This window comes from Pagrus pagrus (assembly GCF_965226575.1).
Source record: "Pagrus pagrus genome assembly, chromosome: 18".
NCBI lineage: Eukaryota > Metazoa > Chordata > Actinopteri > Spariformes > Sparidae > Pagrus > Pagrus pagrus.
In genome coordinates this window covers 1,584,816-1,607,945 of record NC_140202.1, presented here as the reverse complement: position 1 = coordinate 1,607,945, position 23,130 = coordinate 1,584,816, and the positions used below count along the sequence as shown (strand labels likewise).

Here is a 23,130-nt window from a genome sequence, read left to right as displayed (position 1 = left end):
TTATCAGCTTGGCACTCACTGTGCCAAGCACACATGCCTACACTGAAATACAAGCTGAAAAAACAATCATCTGCAAACACCAACTGTGTGTATATGTGAATGTACACAATGACACTACTGCATTACATACTGTGTGTATGTGTGATTGTGTGTACCTGTTTTGTCTGTTTGTGAGTGTACTTCACTTAACACCTGTTGTGAAATATGTATATGTGCATTTCTGGATTTTTGTCAGGAAACTTGTTATGTTGATATCACACTGCATATTGCAGCTACATCAAGGTGACAGTATGAGAAAAGGTGGGATGGTTTTATGCAAATGGCTGTGAGAATGAAGACAGGTCTGACTAGAGCTAGATACAGCATAGATACAGTATACAGGTATATTCTGAATGTTTGAGGTTCTGAGGTAGGTCACATTTCTGCATGTGCCTGTGTGAATGTGTGTATAGAAGCATGGTTGCAATTGCCCATGCTTGTGTGTGTGTGAGTGGGCTCAGGTGGATTGTGAACTTGGCAGATGGACATTTGGAGCAGCTTTGCACCCTGCAGCAAAATGTACACATGCGTAGACACACAAAACACACACATACCTACACACACACACACACACATTCACACTCCCACACACAGCTGTAACATTAACCGTTTGTAACTTTAGCCGAATAAAGCCATAAAAAACATCCTCAGCACCTCAAATCACATATCGACATACTGATCCAATATTTCAACTGTCCAAACACGAGGTAAGTCAAGGCGACCATAATACTCTAGTATTTCGTCTGTGTCCTGAAAATACCTCCACAGGCTTTTTAGCAAGCCACAGACTTTTCTTTTGACATCCAAGTGCTTCACCATTGTGCTAAGTATTTTCACTGGGCTGGTCTGGCAAGACGATCACATATCACTAACAGCTATGCTGAATTCTATTTTGAAAAATAAATGAAAACTTTTCTATTATAGCCATGTATTCATCAACATATTTTTAGGACCATTTTGAAAAAATAATTACAATTAGAATTACAAAAAAATATATATATTTTTCCCTTGTTGATGGCCAATGTGACTGATTCTGTTTCTTTCTTCTTCTTTGAAACCAAATAAACCATTTGCGGTTGGCAAACAACTGCACTTTCCTTCGTAAACCTTTATATCTTCTATTCTGTTTATTAGGGCCATACTGCTAACCTCTTATAAAACGACTCTTTGCGTAGTATAGTTAAGTCTCTCCAAACAAGTTGATGGAATGCCCCTGATTTGCATCTTCTTTCTTGCAACATTTTAAAAGATTTCTTTAAACTCCCTTGACAATTAGATGGAAACAGTTACTTTCATTCAAGTTTATTCCTCTGCAATTCCAGGTAATGTATTATGATTCCAGAAATAGAAATGTTTGCTTCATCTGTCTCTGACTGCTGCCTTTATTGGTTAACTACTGCTTGTTTATAATGTTGTTGATCTGGAAAGCTCACGCTGATGATGCTGTCACTGTGAGTTGCTCTAGATAAGAGTGCCAGCTAAATGCTCAGTACGATAAAAGTGAATATGATGTATGAATGTAAATACAACATACTGAAGGTAGATCATCTTAGAAGTTGACTGTTGAGAGAACTTTTGATGCACACATTTTTAAATACTTGAGAAGATCAGTAAACTACTTATTGAAGCATCTATGGTCCAATGTACAGTTTATACAATTGTTAGATGACAGCAGAATGATTATCATTAATCGTGAATCGTAAGGCATTCCTGTCACAATGTCCTTCAAGTGTTTTTTACAGAGGAGATCGTTTTCCTACAGTGTGTTTCTGTCCTTAATTCTGAGCTAGATGCTGTCATTCCTGTCTCCTTTTCCCAATGACTGCTGAGTGGCATTTGTCTCTCTGAGTCCTCATTTTCTACATGTTTGCCTTCTTTAACCTGTCTGTGCCTCTGTTTGATAGTCTCTCCTCTGAAAGGCTTGTCTTTCCATCCCAGCTGGGGGCTGGAGGGATGAAAATTTGGGTGGAGGGCTGCGGTGATGTGGTCGGAGGCTGTGTGGAGCTGCTCTCTCCCTGAGGAGCCTCTTCTGCCAGCGCAGTGCCACAGATCAACAGTCAGCCAGCCAGCCGTGCACTGACCTCATCTCTCTCTCTCTCTCTCCCTCTACTTCTGTCTCCAGCTATCTTGCTCTCCCTCTCTGCCAGAGGCACTTGCTGTCCCCATGTCTCCTTCCTGCGCCAACCGCCTGTCCTGCTACCAACGGTGCATGTCTGTCTGGCAACTGCTCTGCCTTTCTGTCTGTCTGCTTCTCTGCATGCCTGTCCGTCTTTGGGCCAGTCTATCTATTCTTCCAGTCCTCCTGTCTGTCTGCCTTTGTGTCTCTGTCTGTGTGCATGGGTGCCTGCCTGTCCATCTGCCTGTCTGCCTGCCAGCCACTCTTTGTAGCCAATACCTCTCTGGCGGAAAGTGGCCAGGCTGTCAGCCACTCTGCCAATCTGCCCCACTATCTGCCTGTCTATTCGTCATCTGTTTGTGTCTTTATTTGTTTTCCTGCTCGTCTATCTGCCTGTTTACCTGTCTGCCAGTCCATCTGTCTGTTATCTATTTATTTGCCCGTCTTACTGTATGTCTGTATGCATCAAGGTGCTTTGTAAAATGGCAAACATGAACCCCTAACCCCATTCAGTAGTAGCTGGTACTCACTTCAATTTCAGTAAGATTTACTGACATAACAGGAAAAATGATCAGTGTTGCGAATGGAGTCTAATCTCATCTTTTCAAATTTCTCGCTTCGACACTCGTGACCTCATAACATCCAGCCAACACTTCCTTCCTATATTACCAAAACAGCATAAATAGATAAGTGACTGGTGACCTGTGTTCATATTTGATTGTGAGGCCACCACACTGTCACCAGAAGCTTTTAGCTAGATTCATTTCCATATTCAGCTTGTATTAACATTTGGTATAATGGGTGCCACCTTGCTATTCCACATTGCTCAGCAGGTTTTCGAAGACCAAAAGCTCTACATCTCAAGGAATTAGGCACCACAATTTCTGAGGCTGTCTTTCTTGGCAGACAATGTCTATCCATTCACTGTATTTCCAAACAAGATGCCCGGAGCTCTCCCCTGTCTTCAGACGCTTAGTCATCAGGCCAACTTCCTGCTAATACTCTTCCTGTCTCATTCACAGCTCTTCCTGGCTTTAGGAAGATGTTTGCTGGATTGAAAAAGGCTCTCTCCTTTATTTTTCACTATCTCCTCTGTCTCCCTCTGTCTCACTCCCCTATGTCCTCTTCTATTCTTGTCGCAACAGGAGAGCGAGAGAGCATTTGACTGGCTCCTCTCAACTAAAGGCTGCACTGTGCGCCCACTCGGCAGTCAAGGACAACTCTAATAGAGGTAGAACAAAAGAAAAGGGGAGAGGGAAAGGGGGAAAGAGAGACCTATCGAGAGAAACATGCATGCTGTGGTGCAGGGGTCTTTGAAATTATACATATTGTAAAATAATAACAGTGTGTAATTCCTTTTGCAGTGGTGCCGATTTTTGCCCTGCACCACTGTCCACAGGTGGGGAGCGAGACAGAAAGGAAATTTCAATCTGTGTCTATTTTGCATATCACACAGCTCAATAGGCAGCTTTCAAAGAGCGACTCAACTCATTTTCCCCTCGGCATTGAGCATATACAGAGCCATATACAGTATATTTATTAAATTGAATATATGTAAGGTCAACTTTTTCATCAGCATGTCTCTACAGTCTTCTATCTTTCTATTTGTGCTTTACATTGCTCCATCTCTTGATATATTCATAATATCACTCTTATATTTGTATTTTGCATCCTTGGTGAACTTTTGGTAATTTTTTTGCGCATTTAATATTTGTTTTCTTCTTTCTTTGCAGTGTCCTTTTGTTGCCAATTGTTTCATGTATTAAATCTTTAAATATTTTCATGTAATGCTGGAATATTGCGTTCTGTTTGTAACATGTCTTCTCTATAGTATTAAAATTGTATATGACATCCCTTAAAAACACAGAAAACAATAGAATAAAGCATGTATTTCTGTCTTTCTTCTTTCTGACACCTCAGTATGTGTTTGTGTTTACAGTCACTCTCACATAAAGTGCAGAGTTTGCTATGAGCACATTTAAATGCCTCTGCAGCTATATAGTTAATCCCTGTTGTGGATTGGCCCAGTTAGTGGTTCCCAGCTTTTGGAAAGGAATGCTGGGTATCTGTGGGTATCTCTCCATTTATAATGGTAAACCCAGCAAATGTTTGTGCTGTGCTGATAGATGTTATCTGTGTCAGCCTTTGTTTCTTCCTCTCTCTCCTCCTTCTTCCCTCATATTCCCTCTGTTTCTCTCTGCACAGCCTGTCTCCTGCTCTTGCTCATTCTTATTCCCTGTCTTTTTCCTTGTTCTCTTCTGCTTCTCTCAGCTCTGCTCTCCTCCCTCCTCTTTCTATCTGGTGCCCAGATGCAGAGAAGGCAGCTGTGTTGTGTTTTAAAGTGTGCCCGGTTGAAACCACTGTGCCTGGCATCTGCTGTTGGCAAAAAATAATAACCAACCCCCACTATAGGCATTTATCTCTGTCTCTGTCTCCTACTCGCTCTTGCCATCTCTGCCTTTTAATCCTCTGAAATGAGATGAAAGACTACTGTCGTCCTTATGGGGAGGAAAGGGTTAATAGGCTACCCAGCTCCTCTTCCAGCAAGCTCACTAATAACCACCAATTATTGAACTGTATATCAGTGTACAAGAGAAGAATGGAAAAAACATTTAAAAAGGCCCTATGTTATGAGTCTGTTAGCCCAGAGGTACATGGCTAGTTTGCTGGCTAACGGGTTTCTCATCCAGAGTAGCCCAAATGAGGTGCCTGCAGATGTGAACTGCCAATGTTTGATAGACATGATATAGAAATGTCCTGATCACGCTAAAGAGCAAAACATGTGGGATGGCTGTCTGGCAGCCTATCCCATAACTGTCAACAAAGAGAATGGCAATATAGCCAGCCAGCTAGGGATCTCATTTAAATCAGCTAATCAGACACAGCCGGGCTTTGTGCTAAGGTGGAGCCCTCCTGAGACTAAAGCTTCGGAGATGAGGGGAGTGTATCATCTAACTCTGCCAGTGAAGATGCACCCAAACATGGGGGCTGAGGGAGAAGCAGGCATACTGTAGGAGCCGGCGCTGTAATTAGGTGCCCTGAGCTTGACGCCCACACGCCTCGACTGAGACACCATCCATCCCTTCCTCCCTTCTGCAAATAGACTCCTGGGCTCTGCTGCACAGCCACACACTGGTGCACACACGCACATATACAGTATACATGGTATACTGTATATAGTTTGTGTCATCCAGCACATAATGGGAGAAAAACTCATGCACACAACTATATGCAAAAACACACAAAAACAAAATTTGTGTCCAAAAATTTACTTTTTTACTCATTGGCCACACTGACTGGACAAGAACATTTCAAAATAAAATAAATAGCTTTGTTGTGTAACATATACGTTAATTTTAGTACATTTCACTGAGATAATAAGATATAATGTCAAATGCAAACGTAAAAAAGAGGCCAGAGTGAAATTTGAAGCAACATTATTTTAATAAATTGATCAACCATTAAAATGAATAAACCTCAAGAAGTATTTGCTACTAAATGAACATAATGATTAAATCTAAAAGTAAATTTTAAGGTTTAGGATGTTCAATCAGTCTAATCGACTTAACCTTCTCATCAGACTACTCACTCTCTACTGTGAGAAGCTAATGTCCGGTTAAAATATTTGCTATCATCTATCATCTTAAAAATGTGCTTCTTTGGCTCTGATGTAGCTGCCTCTCTCGGTCTTTAGTCAACGGTCTTTAGTCTTGCTCAGTGTCTCGCCCACAGCAATACCTAATAGCCTATCAACGCCAAATTCTACTGTGTCACGAAGACTGACCTGCGGTCAGAGCAGGGCTTGGTGTTGGATGGAAAAAAGCTTTCCAAAGTTACAATAAACATCACAATTTTATGTTCTAATTCTATAATTATAATCAAGCCAGTTTCCCAGTTACATCACTGAAAATGCCCGCAGTCAGAGCCAATTGGATTTCACTCAGTGGAGGTGAAAGTGACCGCTTTTAACCCAGTAATTTTTAGAATTATTTTTTTCACTTTAGAATACAACACAGCACACATCTTGTCCACCTAATCACTGCAACTCTGCATTAAGATGTAGGAAATCATTAATTTAAAAAGTAACAGTGGCTATGTGTGCGTCTCTGTCAAACTTCGACACAGACAGCAAAAATCACCAAAACATGATAGCGACTCTCAGCATAGTTTTTAAATACATGACTATTTTGGTAAAAACATTTAAAATCCACCCACATTTAATTTCAGACCCTGCATGTCACCACACATGAACAATGAATAACAGATGCAGACCCTATTCGCATACTCGGAAACACACTTTTGGGCATCATGAAGTGATTGTGTAAGAGGGATGAAAGATATCCTCAAACAACATTTTTTGGTACTTTTTGGTTATCTTTTTGTTACTCTTATAAATACGTAAACAGATTCACATGAACCTGTGAACCGCTACGACTCTAAGAATTTATGCCATACAACCAACCACTTTCTGACTGGAACTGTTCAACGATTGCACAAAATGTGCTGTTTTATTATTGTAATGACAAGCTCAGCCAAAACACAAAAATATAAAAATATATGCCAATGTAATTTCCATTGTGGACCAATCAATCCCAGGCACAGTAGAGAAAAAAGCAAGCTATCTCTACTGCAGAGCCTGTCTTCCCATCTCCCCTGGTCCGTGAGAGCAGAACACACTGGTGCGCTGGCTTTTGACCACGGCAATTTTAATCAGTCTTTTTCACACTTCATTGGGAATTCATCGCCGCCTTCCCCCTTCAAACATTGTTTGGGAGAGTTATCAGCGGCAGGCAGCATATCCGGTAATTATACATGCAAGGTAATGCTGGGAGCTGGGCTGAATATTTCAGCCAAATGCATATGCTGCTGAGAGGCACTGGAGGGTACAGCTGCTTCATAATGCTGGGTCTCTGGTGGCCATGATTGAAGAATGGTGTCTGAGAGTCACATCCAGAAAGTAGTCGTTTATACATGCATTGTAAAGTAGGCTGAAACATTACGTTTAAAGCAATGTGATTTTTATCACAATGAGACGATTTGCCAAAGATGTTGTTCTTTAATGTAAATCCTTCCCATGAATTAGAGCAGATTTCTGTGCTACAGATACAAGCACACAGCAGATGAAGAGTGTGAATGTTTCAGCATAGTGCATATTTGAACGTGTTGCAGAAGCATGGTGCAAACACTATTAAAGACTAGATCACTAAAAAATTTGATGGTTCAACGTGTTTGTTTACTGTGTGAGTAAGAGGCCAGCTGTTAATAGGGTCTGAACACACAGCCAGACAAAAACCACAGACTCACACACATACAGAAACCACCAGTCAGACACTAGAGGGTCCTCTGGGGAAAATAGCAACGGGGGCATAACAATGACTCATCCAAATGGTCACGGAACACACACACACACACACACACACACACACACACACACACACACACACACACACATCTTGCCATGGCAGTGAGGCTGTCAGACAGCATCAGCACCCAGCCTATGGAGTACTGTTGACAGGTGTGCCCGCCAGTCACGCACACACACACATACACACGCACTCACACACACACACACACCAGCCAGTCACGTCCCCCAACCCCTTGCCTGACAGGGAACCACATGTGATAATGTATCCCATTCAATGACTGTGTGTGTGTGTGTGTGTGTTTGTGTGTTTGTGTGTGTGTGTGTGTGTGTGTGTGTGTGTGTGTGTTTGTCAGTGTGTCTTTGACATGGATAAAGTGAGAGGTAATATATTTTGTCGGAGTGAATGTGTGTGTGTCTGTACTGTCTGTGTGCGTTGTTGGAGTTATCTCAACGAAGACAATAGACTGATGCATGTGTGCCACTCTACGCAGTGCAAGTATATGGGAAGGCTTTGGTAGCTGAGTACTGTGTAGAGAGGTATGGAGACAACTCCAGCATTGCAGTAAGATCAATAGAATAATCCAGAGCCTGACTAATTCTCTCTATATTGTGTGGGGGCTGTACAGTATAGAGCCATATGCCTGTTTGTTTGATGTGTGCTTTCACAGTGGCAATGCTTTTTGGGTGGACACCTGGTACAGTAGAGGCACTGTCACTGATGTCTAATCATGCACAGTGAAACATATAAATTATATACTGTATACAGCATGTGTGTAGGAGTAAAGCAGATAAGACCTGCACTTTGAGTTCATCTGTGCCAATGTGTATCTGTGAATGAACAAATGCCCTTCACGTACAGAATCAGCCTCTGCAGTTACCAAAATATCAGGAGGCATGGCAAGATTGTCACACACACACACACACACACACACACACACACACACACACACACAAGCATGCACACACATACACGCACACACATACACACACACACACACACACACACACACACACACACACACACACACAGAAGCAGACCTGTAGACTGCATATACTGTGAAAACAGTCTAATTTAGTTTCTACCTGTATCATTGCTCATTGCTTAATCCTAATTAGAAGGCCATATGTTTGGAGTGTGAAACAAAAAAATCTCATTGATATTAGAGGAGTACACAAACATACACGCAGGCACATGTATTGCATACATTCAAACACAAGAACAGATGGACAAACACACTTCCACATGCATGCAGGCTTCCACACACAAACAATAGCCACCCACACCCAGGCACAGTAATGCACCTCCCTCTGAACACACACCCACAGACATATACAACCCACTCTCTTGCCTCTAAGCAGTCTAGTCCAGTTACTACAAAGCCCACCAAAAGCTATTTGCAGATCAAATAATCATGCCTTCCATCTGTTTCCATTTCTCTACATTAGCTTTGTGAAGGCGCCCTACAGACCCTGTTAGGAAGTGCTGCAGCCATGGGTAAAATAATGATTCCTCTCTCAACCCCCTACTCCTCATTATCTCCATCCAAAGCCAATTCAGTGACAGGGAGTAGATATAGGCCAATTGCATGTACGGTCCTTATGCTTTTCTGTAATGCCTTCTTACTTTGATATTATGCAGGGCTTGCAATGTAATGGGCTTTTAATAGCATATGAATAGTTATTTGGATGTTGTTATAGTATGAAACATAGATCATAGTACAGGCTATGTCTGAAATATGTTGCCCTGAATCCTTTTGGAATCCTTTAGATTTTTTTGCAGTATGGTTATATATCCATTTCCATAAGCACATAATCTATTGATTAGTCAAGTCAGACTTATACTCAAAAATGACATGCTCCATAAATATGAAAGACTGAACAGACTTAATGCACAAACTGTGGGATGAGAATGAATTAATGAAATGCATAATATCACCATCTTCCTCAAACAATGAGGTGGGAAGCTGATATTCAGCCTGTGAGAGTATGTGCCACCTCGCCAGTGAGCTTAGAAAAGGGGGGGAATGTTTGGTCCCTGTTATGCAAGATGGAAATGAGTTTGCCACGCTTTGCTGTAGCCAAGCTATTTTGGAACGGCTCACATCGGAAAACGCTGGGCCGAGCAGGAAAATTAGGTCATTTACAAGAGCAGGGCAGTGCCTTCTTTTGGAAAGCGAGCGGCGGCAAGGGCTAAGACTAAAGAACCAAAACATGTAGCGCTATTTATTCAGGGCAGGGGGTACACAGATTTGAGTAAAATGAACAAGATGTGGGAGCTTAACACAGGCAAAGCAAAAAAGCTTTTTAACAGAGACCTAAGAATGACCTGAATACTTTGAAGCAATGGAAGGGAAGTGAGAATCCAGCTCTGAGTGCAAAGCTTCAAATTCCTCCTGCATTTTGTAGCAGATCACACTACACACGGGGACTTTCTTGTCTGTATGCAGAGACCGATGCTGACACAGAGGGTCTGATTCATTATGCATGGGACTGTGGGGCACAATTGGTGAGAGAGAATGAGAAACAATGGCATCCTCCTTTTTATCAGTAAATACGTGATCCGTTCCCCTCGTTAACCACTGAACTGAGATGAAGCAGTGAGGGCAAAACTCGCATCCCCCTCTCACAGTTATATTTGAACTAATCATCCACTAGGACAGGGAAAATCCTGTTACAGCGATCAGGATAACAATGAAACAGAGATGCACTGCAGTCAGAGCCAGAGCAAAAGTGCCATGTGTTGAGGGAAGTTAGATGTAAGGCCCAGAGGCGCCTTGTCAGCGATTTCAGGGGGCCGTGTCTGAGGAGGCCTCCAGGTGGCAGGTGGATATGCCCTAGTTTGAGGAGCGACGTCTCTGTCTATTCACTTACACTTACATACACACAAAAATACACACACACAGATACGCAGGAGGCATGTGCATAAAGCTTGTAAACAAACTAACAAGACTTGACTTACACAAGTCCCTGAGGGGCCACCTTACTTAGCCAAAGTACAGGTAGATAATAGTGTGCAGCCCTTGTCTTTTATAATTCCTCTTAGAATAGTGTTATGAAGTGTAATCAAATGCTTTATTTATTGTTTTCATTATCCATCCATCCATTATAAAGTATATGCCTCAGTTATTATTCTTTACAGGGTCACGAGGGGGTGAAGCCAGTCCCAGCTGACTATTGGTTGAGAGGCTGGGTACACCCTGGAAAGGCCACCATTTCATCTGACAGACAAAACAACCTCTCCTGCTAACATTCATACTTACGGGCCATTTTAGATCCCCCAATTAACCTGCATGTCTTTGGGACTGTGGAGGAATCCTCAGTACCTGGAGAAACCCATGCGGAGAACATGCAAACTCCACAAATAAATACCCCAGAACCCTCTAGCTGTAAGGCAACAGTGATAACTACTGCACCACAGTGGTATTTGAAACTAGGCATAGGACAACATGAAAATTTTATGTTGTGATGATCCTTTCCAACATAATTGAAATTCACATTATCCAAGTAATTATCAAAATATTCTTAAAACTTTGAAATAAAAACTAAAATTGCACTAAAATAAACTGGAATCACTTTAACCTTACATTTTGTGAGGAAACAAATAGTTTTATTGCATCACAAATAATATATATATTTTTAGTAAAATACAAACAAAGAATCTTAAAAAGTAATCATGACTTAACTCCATAACTCCCTGCACAAACTAAGAATAAATGGTGTTAACATCATCATTCATTTTTTAGATTGGAAGCCATAGTATTTACACTCATTCGTTTTAACTTGTTTTTTCTGGGGCGTGTAATCTGCAAGCCATGCCTTCAGCCATGGTAATGGACAGGCAATACAAAATAAATCAGGAAACCAACTATACATCAGATAGAAAGCTTTTTCAGGCCATTCATGTGATGATTTTCACGATTATCTCGATTCACGATTATCCTGATAATAAAAAATTACCACGGTTGATTTATCACAATCTACAAATTGAAATTTGGAACTGCCTTGTTTTCAACATACCACGGTTATTAATACCATAAATTCCAGGCTCTACATTGTCAAAAATAACTGACACAATGTCTGCAGCTTTGCTTAAAAAAATGATCAAATTAAGTCAACTGCACATGACAGAAAGAAAGATTATCTAAACTAAAACGGCCTTTCCAATTCTTATCATCATTGTGAAGCCCCTCAAAAAAGGAGTTAAATCAAAAATGAGTGTGCTTGGATTGTTGCCCGACACAGTCCTTTCTGCATCTGAGTTTGATTTTTGGAGCTAGTCAAACCAAGCCATAAACACTAAGTGGTCACAAAATTGGATCCAAATCATTGTTCCCCAAACGAAAGCTGTATGTTCACGAAACAAAGTTATTGATCCGCGCTATATTCCTGTGAATTTGTGTGAAAGTGTCTGTGCGTCTGTGTGTGTTTGTGTGTGTGTGTGTTTGTGTGTCAATATTTATGCATCTATGTCTGTTTATGTTCCAACTGTTGCAGGCATGTGTACACATAAGCTTTCCCTCATTCGCGCATTTTGTACTGCAGTTGTGTGTGTGTGTGTGTGTGTGTGTGTGTGTGTTTGTGTGTGCGTGTGTATGTGTGTGTGTGTACATTGGATGAGCCGTCAGTCCTAAAGAGGGGCTATGCTGCTGTCATGCGATGACACCTCTTATTTGCTGCGGTCTTGTGAAGCGGAGCTGAAGGCAGAGGTCAGGCCACCCTCACAGACACGCTGTGGCTCAGAGCACATCATGTCTCCCAGCCTGCCTCCCAATGCTGTGGTATAGGACCCAGCCCAGACACACACACACACACACACACACACACACACACACACACACACACACACACACACACACACACAAGTATCAAACAATCACACACATTCATTTGGACACACACACACACAGACTCATGCTTGCCCAAATTCAGAACACCAGCCACATCTATTTGATTTCCAATTAAGTCTACTTTTTTTCAAAACATGTTACAAGAAACTGTAAAGACAAAATAATTTAAATAAAAGCAAATAGTGGTTAATATAATGTCAGCAGTGCGTGCTTACAGTTCTGTATTTATATTCAGAACTGTACCCCCCTACACACACACACACACACACACACACACACACACACACACACACACACACAATTGGCTGTTTTATTGTCTATTACAAGAAGTACTTTGAGTCCTGATTGAAGCAAATACTGGTTAATGTCAGCAGTGCATGCTTACAGTTCTGTACTGTGTCCTGCACATCAGTACTGCTATAGTCAATAGTCGTCATTCCCCCCGTAGGCCATTCATTCGTCTTGACCTGTGTCACATGGCGTCATTAATTTGCAGTTTCACAGTGTAATATTCACCCAATATTGCCTGTGTGTGACTGTGACATTTAAGAATGATCAAAACCGACAAATCTGATTTACAGAGCTAGTATAAATAGGGAGATTGTGCCCTCCCTGATTGCCCTGTTGAATAATGGATGCCTGTTTGGTAATCATTTTCCAATATCAAACCAACTGCCTGTAGACTGGCCTAGCAGAGTCCCCTTCTGTTCTGTTCTGTTCTGTTCATTCATTCGTTCTTTCTTTCTTTATGGAGTTATTATAACTAAGGTTCAGGAACTGGACCACGCCACTCATCCTCGCTGATCTGCCACCCAGGCCCAGCCAATCAAACCACCTGCGTCTCATCAATCCAACCACCTGCGTCTCGTCAACCTAATCACCTGTGCTGCATTAATCCGATCACCCATGTCACCCTGATTCAATCACCTGCGAAATCTATATAAGCAAGCCTAACCATTTCTCTCCCATTCGTCTCAAGTTCTTACAACCCTCCCCCCCAGACCCTCTCCTTCTCCACTATCATCTCTCACAGGGTCATCTGCAGCCCAGCCTTCGACATCGCCATCCCACGGCAAGAAGATCCTCCAGAACAGGGACCCAGGCCATTCCAGCACAGGAACCACGGGGGGGACAATGAAGCCACGCCGACTGAGACGTGCGCCCATCGAGACGTACCCAAATTCTGAGTCTCAACCTCCGCGGTTCCTAGATGGTCCAGCGAATCCGCAACCCTACTCAAACCTCCCTTCCTTCATCCACTAACCTCAAACCCCGCTTCCTTCGTCCAACAACCCCGACCCCCCTTTTCCTATCCTCCCAAAATCTTCTACCAATTTAAATAAACTACCTTAATGTTAAAATGTGGCGTGGTCTTGTTAGTGAACTTTATTTCTTTACTTTCTTTACGTGTCTGGCTCTAACTGATCTCTTTGTCTCGTTGACCCAAAGATGGGGACTTTCAGTAGTGACGCTACAGTGATACTCATTACTGAGGAGGCGGGTGTTGTGTTTGAAACATTTTGTTTTCTGATTCATCTTTCATTGAGAGAGAAAATGTCACCAGTGTTAGAGCTGATTCAATTTGTAAAGGTTTATGCAAAATATGCAAGCTGAGCTTGAAAATACAATTGCTGTAACACAGGTAAAACAAAGTTAAGTTGGCTTAGAGGGCCAAGATTAATAGAAATATTATCGAAGTAACAATATGGCCAACTGCAATATCTAAATCAAAGATGCTGCAATTTTTGGAGAAAGGTAAAATGTGTGACCAAAATAAAGAAGTACTGTTGTGCTGAAGTGATGAAATACTGTAGTGCTAAAGTAAAGAATTACTGTGGTGCTGCAGAGACATCCTTGCCCACAATAATGTTTGTTTGGTTCAGACCCCATTTTAAAAAGGATTTTGAAAATGTAAATTGTGATGCAAAAATCATCATCATCTGTCAAAATAATCACAACAGGATTTTTTTTTTTAAATATGGTGCAGCCCTACATGCAGTTATTTATATTTTAATTTATGGACCATTTCAAAGACATATTTCCATCAAATTGTGCTAAATAAAAATTCAATATTTATGTTTGTCATGTTTGTTCAAAATACTGAATGCTCACCTTGCATGAGTAACACATCTGGCAAACATCAAATTGTCTGCATACATCACTGAGCTTCATGTCAGCTTTCAGCTACAGCTTGTTGGATGTGAGGTTTAGCTCACTAAACTACCTAGAATTAGAATCTCGGATGTTACTTCCTCCCTGGTGGTGTGTGTAGGCAGGGTATCAGGGGAATTAATATAGATGGTTTAGCAGGGATTGAATTGCCTGCTTTTGTACCCTCCCTTTCTTTCATGCTTTGCATACACAACCTTCAGTCCAAAATAAATGCAGTACTAAAACTAATTGTAATCACATGACAACAACACAGGCACACTCAAGGTCAGAGCTTTGATGATATCGTAGCAGCGCTCTAAACAGCTGCTCCTGTGCTCTTTGTAATATTCTTCAAGGCACAGTTGTGCCTCTAATGGGAGAAGGCCAAACCAGGTTATGAAAATCCTTATTTACAGCTAGCAGCCTGGCTCTGTGAAGTAGGTCACAGCAGCTCCCAAAATGGAACAAACCTCGCTCACACCGTTTAATACTTTTCTTTTGAATGCTTGTTGCCGTATAACCGCACCGGAGGGAAAGGCACATAAACATTGTTTCCACCCCTCCTTAGCAAGTGCATCTTGACCCTTCTGTTAAAAATGTGTCTACAGCCTTTGGGAAAGTCCAGCTTTTAACAACATTTTTGTTTTTTCACAACAAAAATAGGCAGAAACATCATCTCCAAACCATGTTAATACCAGTGGAGGTTAGACATTTAGCTAATAATACTATTAGAGACAATTTAAGTGTGAGTGGCATTTCCAGAGTAGTTGACTAGCATATCCTCCTACTGAGATGGCCTCTTATGTCTAAATAAAAAAAAAAAGAAGATGCAGAACAAAACAGCCCAGATTAAATGAACCTATTGGCCTGCAGGTCAGGCAGGCTAATACAGTATAAAGCAACTACAACCTAGCCTGGCACTTTATGCTCATCACCATATACTTAGACATTTGCAACTTATTCAATATGTCTGACAGGGCTGCATGGGTGTGGGGCCTGGGGTGTAGGCGAACGTTGTCCCCTGGGGTGATGGATGCCTGTGGGAGGCTGTTATGCCACAAGGTGAAAATGTCCATTAATCAGTCCCACTTCCTCCATTGCCGTGGCTTTCCCATTACCAGCGTACTCCGAGCAGCCTGATTGGTTTTTAATTGGCCTGCCTGCCAGGAGATAGATCATGTTTTCCCAGAGTAGAGGCATGGAGGTGTATGTGTGTGTATGGTCGCATATTTTGGTGTGGGTATCCCTCCCTGGAGGGGATACCCACACCAAAATATGGGCTTTGTGCACCTATTTTACAAGATGGAAGAACCTCTAGATGTAGGTGGCAGCCTGCTATGTATAATATGTGATAGTATATTTTACCACTAACAAGTAATGAAACCTTTCTTTTTTAAATTTCAGGGACTCAACAGCCACCAATTACGCAAGTAATTATACAAGAACATCCCTCTACATATGAGATAAAGATTGGCATAACCAAAAACTACATCTCGACCCCATCTCGAGGTGTTATCATGAAAATTGTTCATCCTCCTTCATACTCTCTTGATTTATTTAAAATAAATCAGCGTCAGCTTTGTCATGTTGGAAGCATTCACATTTCATTGAATTTACTTTAAATACAATATACATACAGAAGCACAAGAGAATAATTTAGTTGCCCAGGTTTTGTAGGTAAGAGTCCTATATCCTATATAAGTCCTATATCTTTATATATGTCTGATCAAATGAACTGTTGAAATTAACAATATGTATCTTTTTTTAACTAGTTTCAGCATGTCCTAATATTTCAATTATTACATACAATAATTCCACAATGTAATCCGGCCAGTGTTAAGTTTTCCAGTGGTTGCTTTAAATCATAAATTTGGGTCTGGGTGATAAATGTGCCATAATTAATAGCAAGCATAGCAAAGATGCATGTGTGAAGGACAAGAGAGCAGCTACACCTTACACTGAGTAGAAGTCAGTATTGGCATTGTGTCTACTCAAATAGATCAATCCCCTCTCTGCCCTAGCCTGACCACGTCATTGAGGCTGATTGGAAGAACACATTGATTCTCTATGGTGTCTTTGCCCAGGTTCACAAGGATAAATGTTCACAATGCAACCCCAGGCTGATCCCTCTGGCCTCCATACAAGTTAGCAATATAAAAAAATAAAAATCAACTAAAATTACTATTTGAGACAGAATGTTTAAAATAATCCCAGCTGTTGCCTTGTCGATTTGTGTCTTGCTATGATTTTGTAGGGAGAGACAGCAGATAGCCACCATGGCGTGCATACTTCTATGGGCAAATGTATGTTAGAAGTCCAACCTATAAGCCTCCCTTAGCCTTCACTGTACTTTACTGCTCTGTGTTGGGTAGATACATTCTTGGAGTGGAGAAGCACGATCTACTGGGAGCTGCATTCAGTACAGCAGAGGCTGCAGATGGCAGTTATTCTGAGAGAATGTCCACAGGCTCTCAGTGGTTACAGGGATGTAATTCAGGGTGAAATTATCTTCATAAGTTTGTTGGTGAAATACAATTTACAATTTTACAATACCCAGTTTCTGTCATAGTAATATTAGACTAATGTAACATTGTGTTGCACTGTATACGTATATTTCTGCTTTTATTCTGACAATTTTCTTCCTGGTTGGGAATGCATTTTTCTGTACTGCGGTCTCACACACGATGCAGCTGCGTCCTTTTCACATGCCAGCAAGGAGCTTCACAGGGAGGGCATATGAGGTTCACACGGTTTTATCCTGATCCTATCCCTCTCCATGAGCTACTACTACAAGGATGTGATCCCTCACTGGCTTGCAACCCACAAACTAATAAGTTTAAGTACTAAAATAAAAAAATGATGTAAATTAAAATTCAGTTTTTTATGTAAATGAACCCCAAAACATGTTGTACCTGGTTTCTCTCTAAACTAAAATTAGGCTAAACTAATATGTGCATATGTACACATATTTACAATGTACATATATTTACAATTGTTAAAGTATTATTATTATTAAGTAAATGTGTTACTGAATATACTGTAATGTTTTGTTAATACACATTTTTGAATACACAGTAATTCTATCTGTGAAGATGTAACCACTTCAGCAGATCACACAGACAATCTAGCATTACTGCAGAGTCATGCTATGGTAGTGTATGGTTGATGCTAAGCATGTGTGTGGATGTGTGATCCAGCCACTCAACATGGAGGCTAATATTAGCGCATGACTGGCCCCCAACCCCCAACCCACCCTTGCTGATTGCAGGCAGGGAATCCCCATGAGGGTTTTTGCTGCTCATTCATTAGGCTGCTGAAGAATAAGGGGCGTACAGTATCTCCCACGCAAGGCTGGATTTAAGACCCCCACCCCGTCCATCCACTAGGTTCAGTCTGCTGCCATACATGATTCTGAAAAATCTGCTCTTTTGTCACATTTTAATATATATATTTTAGTAGATAGACATGAATAACTTAGAATTTATAACTATAATGAAAAAGAAGAACAAACTCTTCATGGAGGCAGGGACTCTCTCACACATTACAGTACCTTAGTACAGTGCATCAGTACATTTCTTATGACCTTACAGTCCATATTCAGCAATCCCATCAACACCAAATTTCCTCTCCCCTTGAGCTCTGACTAGACTGTTGTGATTATGAGGGGCTGGGTTACTCTACTTTCATACCAGAGAGAGAGGGAAGGAGAGACAGAGAGAGAATAGATGGGGGGGGGGGCAGCAATGAAACCCAGGTAGTGTGCTTTCCCTCTATAATTTAATCACATTCGGCTGTCTCCCTGTCCTCGCTCAGCAAAGCACATCAGGCACCATGGTGGCACAAACACACACAGTTGCACACACTTGGCACAACGACACAAGTCTCTCCTAACAAGCAAGACATTTCCTTCCAGCTAAAGGAACATTCCAAATAACATGGCTTCAACTCATGCCAAGTGGCTTGTCCTGACTGCCTTGATAATGTCACACAATCCTCGCTAAGACACAGGGTACTTAAGGCAACCATACTAAATACAAAGGCTCATAATTCTTATAGTGTGTAAGAAAGTGTAGTACAAAAAAATTACTAAAAGCTGGAAATGGTTAAAGGATGCAATGGCTGCAGTGTTCACAAGCCTCTCTTTAACCATTCTCTCAAGCTTCTTTCTATAACGGTTTGACAATTAAGACTGAGGTCAGACTGAATCTAAAAAAATAAAGACTTAGAGATAGCAAAATTGATATTGGTATAAGAAGACTTTTACTACACCTACATGCTGTAGTGTCATAAAATATCTTCTTTGCATGGCAAAGGCGCTGTTACAATCCCTCACAGTATCCCCAGATGTCACCAAACATTGTCTCCATCATTTGTTGACATGAGAAACACTCATTTTGACACACTTTAGGCAAGGGAGAGTACACACAAGTAGCTCACTTTGTATTTGAGCTTTGTTTTGTCTTGACAGAATGAAACATGTTGCAGTGCATCTGCCTTCTGCTGTGTATATACAGTATATGCCACCCACGGGAGCACACACAGGCACACACAACATCTGCATTGTCTTTTCTTACAATCACATCAGAAAAATACTGTGTGTAGGATGAAATATAAACCGAAGGGACTAGTGCACACGTGTCTGTTTGTCATTGTTTATTCATGCAACTCAACCAAAGAGTTTACTGTATTTGAAGTTGGAAACTCAAGCTCTCCTCCAAATTTAAATCTTCTCCTGTCCTCGCTACCTTCCAGATCTCAGACTGACAGCAAATAGAACACACCACGCAACAAGAGAAAATGATTTCAGCTAAGGATAAAAGCTCTTCAAGCGTGTGGGAATATTAATTCATTTATGACAATAACAATATACTATTTAATGGTTAAACATATGTACACTCATAAGAAACACCTGCAGAAAACTATCCTGTTCTCCAACAGTGGAAGTTTACAGTGCAACATTATCCATAGCAGGAGTACAAAACTTACAGAACAAACTTTTAAATGGGTGCTTCCATTAGACTGCTACATTGACAAGTTTCGTTGTGAAAATAAAACTGCATTCAACATGGAAAAAGTGTAACATGTAACATACACGTAAAATAAGCCATCCCAGAGCAACATGCCTGGAACAATGATAAACTAATCAGATCATTTTTTCTCATTTAAGTCACTGCACAAATACCATAAGATTCCATAACTAAACCTATGAGAACAATGCAAAGTGTTAGAGCAACAAACACTGCTAGAAAACTGTGTAAAATTAAAACCATAATTAATTTAACTGGCTCCAATTAAAGAGCCTTATATCTTTAATCAATGGAAAAGCAAAGACATAAGATGATGCCATAAACAAGTACAAGTTACCTACCAACTGCAGTCTTCTCCTTAAACTTTTCCTCTTGCTCTCCAGAATGCGTTTTCCTTTCCTTTTACCTCTTCTTCTGTTACTTCTCTCCCTTACTATCTCCCAATTCACTTACTGTGATCACTGCAAAGTTCCGCTCTCCTCCTGCATGCAAATCATTTTTACGACTTGAGAGATGACTGGGAATGAAGGAAAGAAGGAGAGCGAAGGGAGAAAGGATGACAGAGGGGTGGTAGAGTAGAGATAATGGTTGGAAGGCTGGCGACCAATCGGCCTAGAGCCTAATGGAAAAAGGGAATCAGGACACACCAATGAGGCGCAGCCTGGAGAGAGAGAGAGCAAGAAGAAGAAGAAGAAGAGAGAGAGAGAGAGAGAGAGAGGGGGGAGGAAACAGGCGAGGGAAGGAGGGATGGCGAGAGCACAGTCGGGAGGAGACGGTGTAACGCAGACCGAGAAAGACACTGAGGCAGAGAGAAAGCACACAGAGAGAGCACAGAGAAATAGAGAGAGGGAGAGAGAGGAGGGCTGCTGGAGAGAAGCGAGCATCCCAAACGAGATGGAGAGACTGCAGATCAGAGAGGAGAACGAAAAGAAAGAAAAGCACAAAGAAAGAGAAAAAAGGCAGAAACAGGAAGGAAGAAAGGGAAAGAAGGAAGGAGCTGACTTACCCGGGTAACGCTAGTGGCATCCTTCACACACCGCCTCGCAGACTCCACACACACATACACATGCACCCACCCCAGCGATACAGGCGCACGCCGTGCTGCCGCTGAGACTAACCAAAAGCAAAAACAACAAAGGAGAGGACTGCCAAAGCTGACTGGTATACCCTAAAGCAATCGTGTCTGTGTGTGTCTGTAATTGTGTGTGTATGTGTGTTTGTGTGCAAGTGTGTGTGTGTGTGTGTGTGTGTGTGTGTGTGTGTGTGTGTGAGGAAGAGAGGGTGGGAGTGTGTATGAGCATGTGTTGTGATGGTTGAAGCAAGCTAAAGTGCTCTCTCTCCTTTCAGTCCTTTAAGCTGAACTGGTTTACTTCTCTCTCTCTTTCTCCCTCTTTCTGTGTATCTCACTCTCTCTGTACACTGTGCATGTATGTCCTCCAACACTCAATATGTTCTCTCTCCCTCCCTTGCTCTCTCTGCCTGCTAATGTGCCCACCCTTCCTCTTCTCCCTCTTATACATTTATTCAGGGCTGCAGACTGTCTGCTCCCAGAGTCAGTTCTTCCCACGGGCCTGGGTGGAGATGGACGGAACGAGGGTGGGAAGGGAAGGGAAAGAAAGAGAGAAAAGAGGAGGAATCAGGGTGATAGTGAGCGTTGTGGAACATGTGCTGTGAATTTATTTCAAATGGGAAAGACACATTTGTGCCTTTAAAAAGGCAAAATGAGCTCCACTCGTGGTTCAGTGCACAGTATTTGGCCTGGCATCATTCAGAGAGCTGGGAGAGAAACAGGATGCTAACTTAAAGGAAGTCTCTGGCTGATCGTGCCTTGCTGTTAATTAACACCCCCCCACCCCCCCACCCCCATTCCAGTCTTCGAGGCTGGCTGAACACCAGAATTAAGAGCGTAGAAGTTGAATGAGTATTGAAACAGGCTAGCTGTAGCCATGTGTTCAGTGATGAGCACTGGTAATGCACTGCTCCTAAACAGAAGACAATATTTACAATATAATCATGCACAAACCATAAAGAGGGTGACATTCATGTGCACTCTTGTGTGAATGAAAATGGGAATAACAACATAATGAATTCCATATTTACCCAGATATGCCAACACAGAGAATGCTAATTTGATCCCTGAGACAACATCATAATTAGATTATAAATTATGTTCATTTCTTACCGGACAAGAGGTGCTAATTCATTCATTTTCCACCAGTGGGGGAGACAATACTGAAAACACAGCAGCCACCCTGTAGGCAGAGCAGAAAATTGGGGACTTCTCATATGCTCATTTGGCAGTGTCAAGCAACATATTCAAATAAATTCATGTTTACACATAAATATTCACAATAACATTCAAAGACATGCTTGTGTTGAGCTCTTCCAATCCAGTATACATGTATATGAGGCACATTGTTTTGATCTTCCCCACAACAATAAACAAATCAAATGCCATACAGCAATATTTTACAGAATCAACAAGCACAGCTCTCTCCAACAATGCTGCCAAGCAGTTGGGGAAAGTATGATAAGTACTCTGGTGGGTTGGGACACAGATGCCCTCAGGGCGTTCAATATTAGCAATTTCAAATTCTTATTTGGCAATGTTAATGCCAATCAAGCACAATTAATTAACCCCACATTCTTAAACAAATAAACAAAAGGGGAGAGATTAGGATGAATAAGGAATGTGCCTGTAACCTGAGGAATCATGACACACGATGGACATCGACTCTGAAACAGTTATTGTATCATTATACTCACTCATGTATCAGAATAGAATCAGAATCAGTGTCACTAATATGGCAGTGCAGTGCTAACTGTTAAAAAAAAAAGCTTTTTTAAGCAGTGCTTTCCCTCAGTTGAAAAGTGATTATAATGTGAATCAGTCTGTAGTTAAAATGCCTCCATAGTTTACACCACTTTTGGAACTTTGATGTGCCCAGATATATTTAGTGAATATAGTATTATTAAGTTAAATGCATGGGTTCAAGCAACATTTCACATCAGTATGGCCTTAAAGCTCTCATACCTGTTTCAAATTCATGATAGTTAAATGTTGCAGGGAAAATGAATAGCATACGCCTGCTGGATAAACTCTCTTTTAAGTTTTTACAAACAAACATTTGAATAGTGTTTGCCTTCACTGATTTGTTTTACTTAGGGCCTACAATTACCATGTGCTTTATGCTGTGTGCAATGTTGTCAGGCCTGGGCTAGAAATAGGACTCAGATGCAGAGTGGAGAATAATCAAGCAGGCTTTATTTTGAAATGTTCACTTTTCAATTCTTAAATCAGAGTAATGAATCAATGGGCTATGAACTCTGGCTATAGAACAAAAACAAGAAACAAAAAGCTCACAAATGGTGAAACAGAAAATCACTCCGAAAGGAGGAAACAGAAAATACAGATCTCTAACTACTCTAGCGAGGAATACGACTATGAAATTTAAACAACAAAAAACGCTCCAGAGGGAGGAAGAAACAAGGGCTATAAAAACTCTACACTGCTTCTGAACTAACAAAACTTTTAACAAAAAGTCACTCAAAAATGAGGAAAAGAAAAGGCTGTAAAACAAACTG

General features: G+C 41.3%; 1 protein-coding gene across 11 annotated transcripts in view; it reads right to left on the bottom strand.

The window, feature by feature from the left end:
- The window catches only part of myt1lb (myelin transcription factor 1-like, b), a 124,348-nt gene extending 103,005 nt beyond the window's left edge, over positions 1 to 21,343 (bottom strand). For 6 of the 11 annotated variants that reach the window (XM_084381627.1, XM_084381621.1, XM_084381630.1 and 3 more), the window contains exon 1: positions 19,887 to 21,343. The gene's annotated coding sequence lies outside the window, so the exon portion shown is untranslated. Of the gene's footprint in view, positions 1 to 19,882 lie in introns of all 11 variants that reach the window. The other 5 variants (XM_084381632.1, XM_084381633.1, XM_084381631.1 and 2 more) reach the window with 3 other exon arrangements.
- Between the last annotated feature and the right edge of the window lie 1,787 nt (positions 21,344 to 23,130).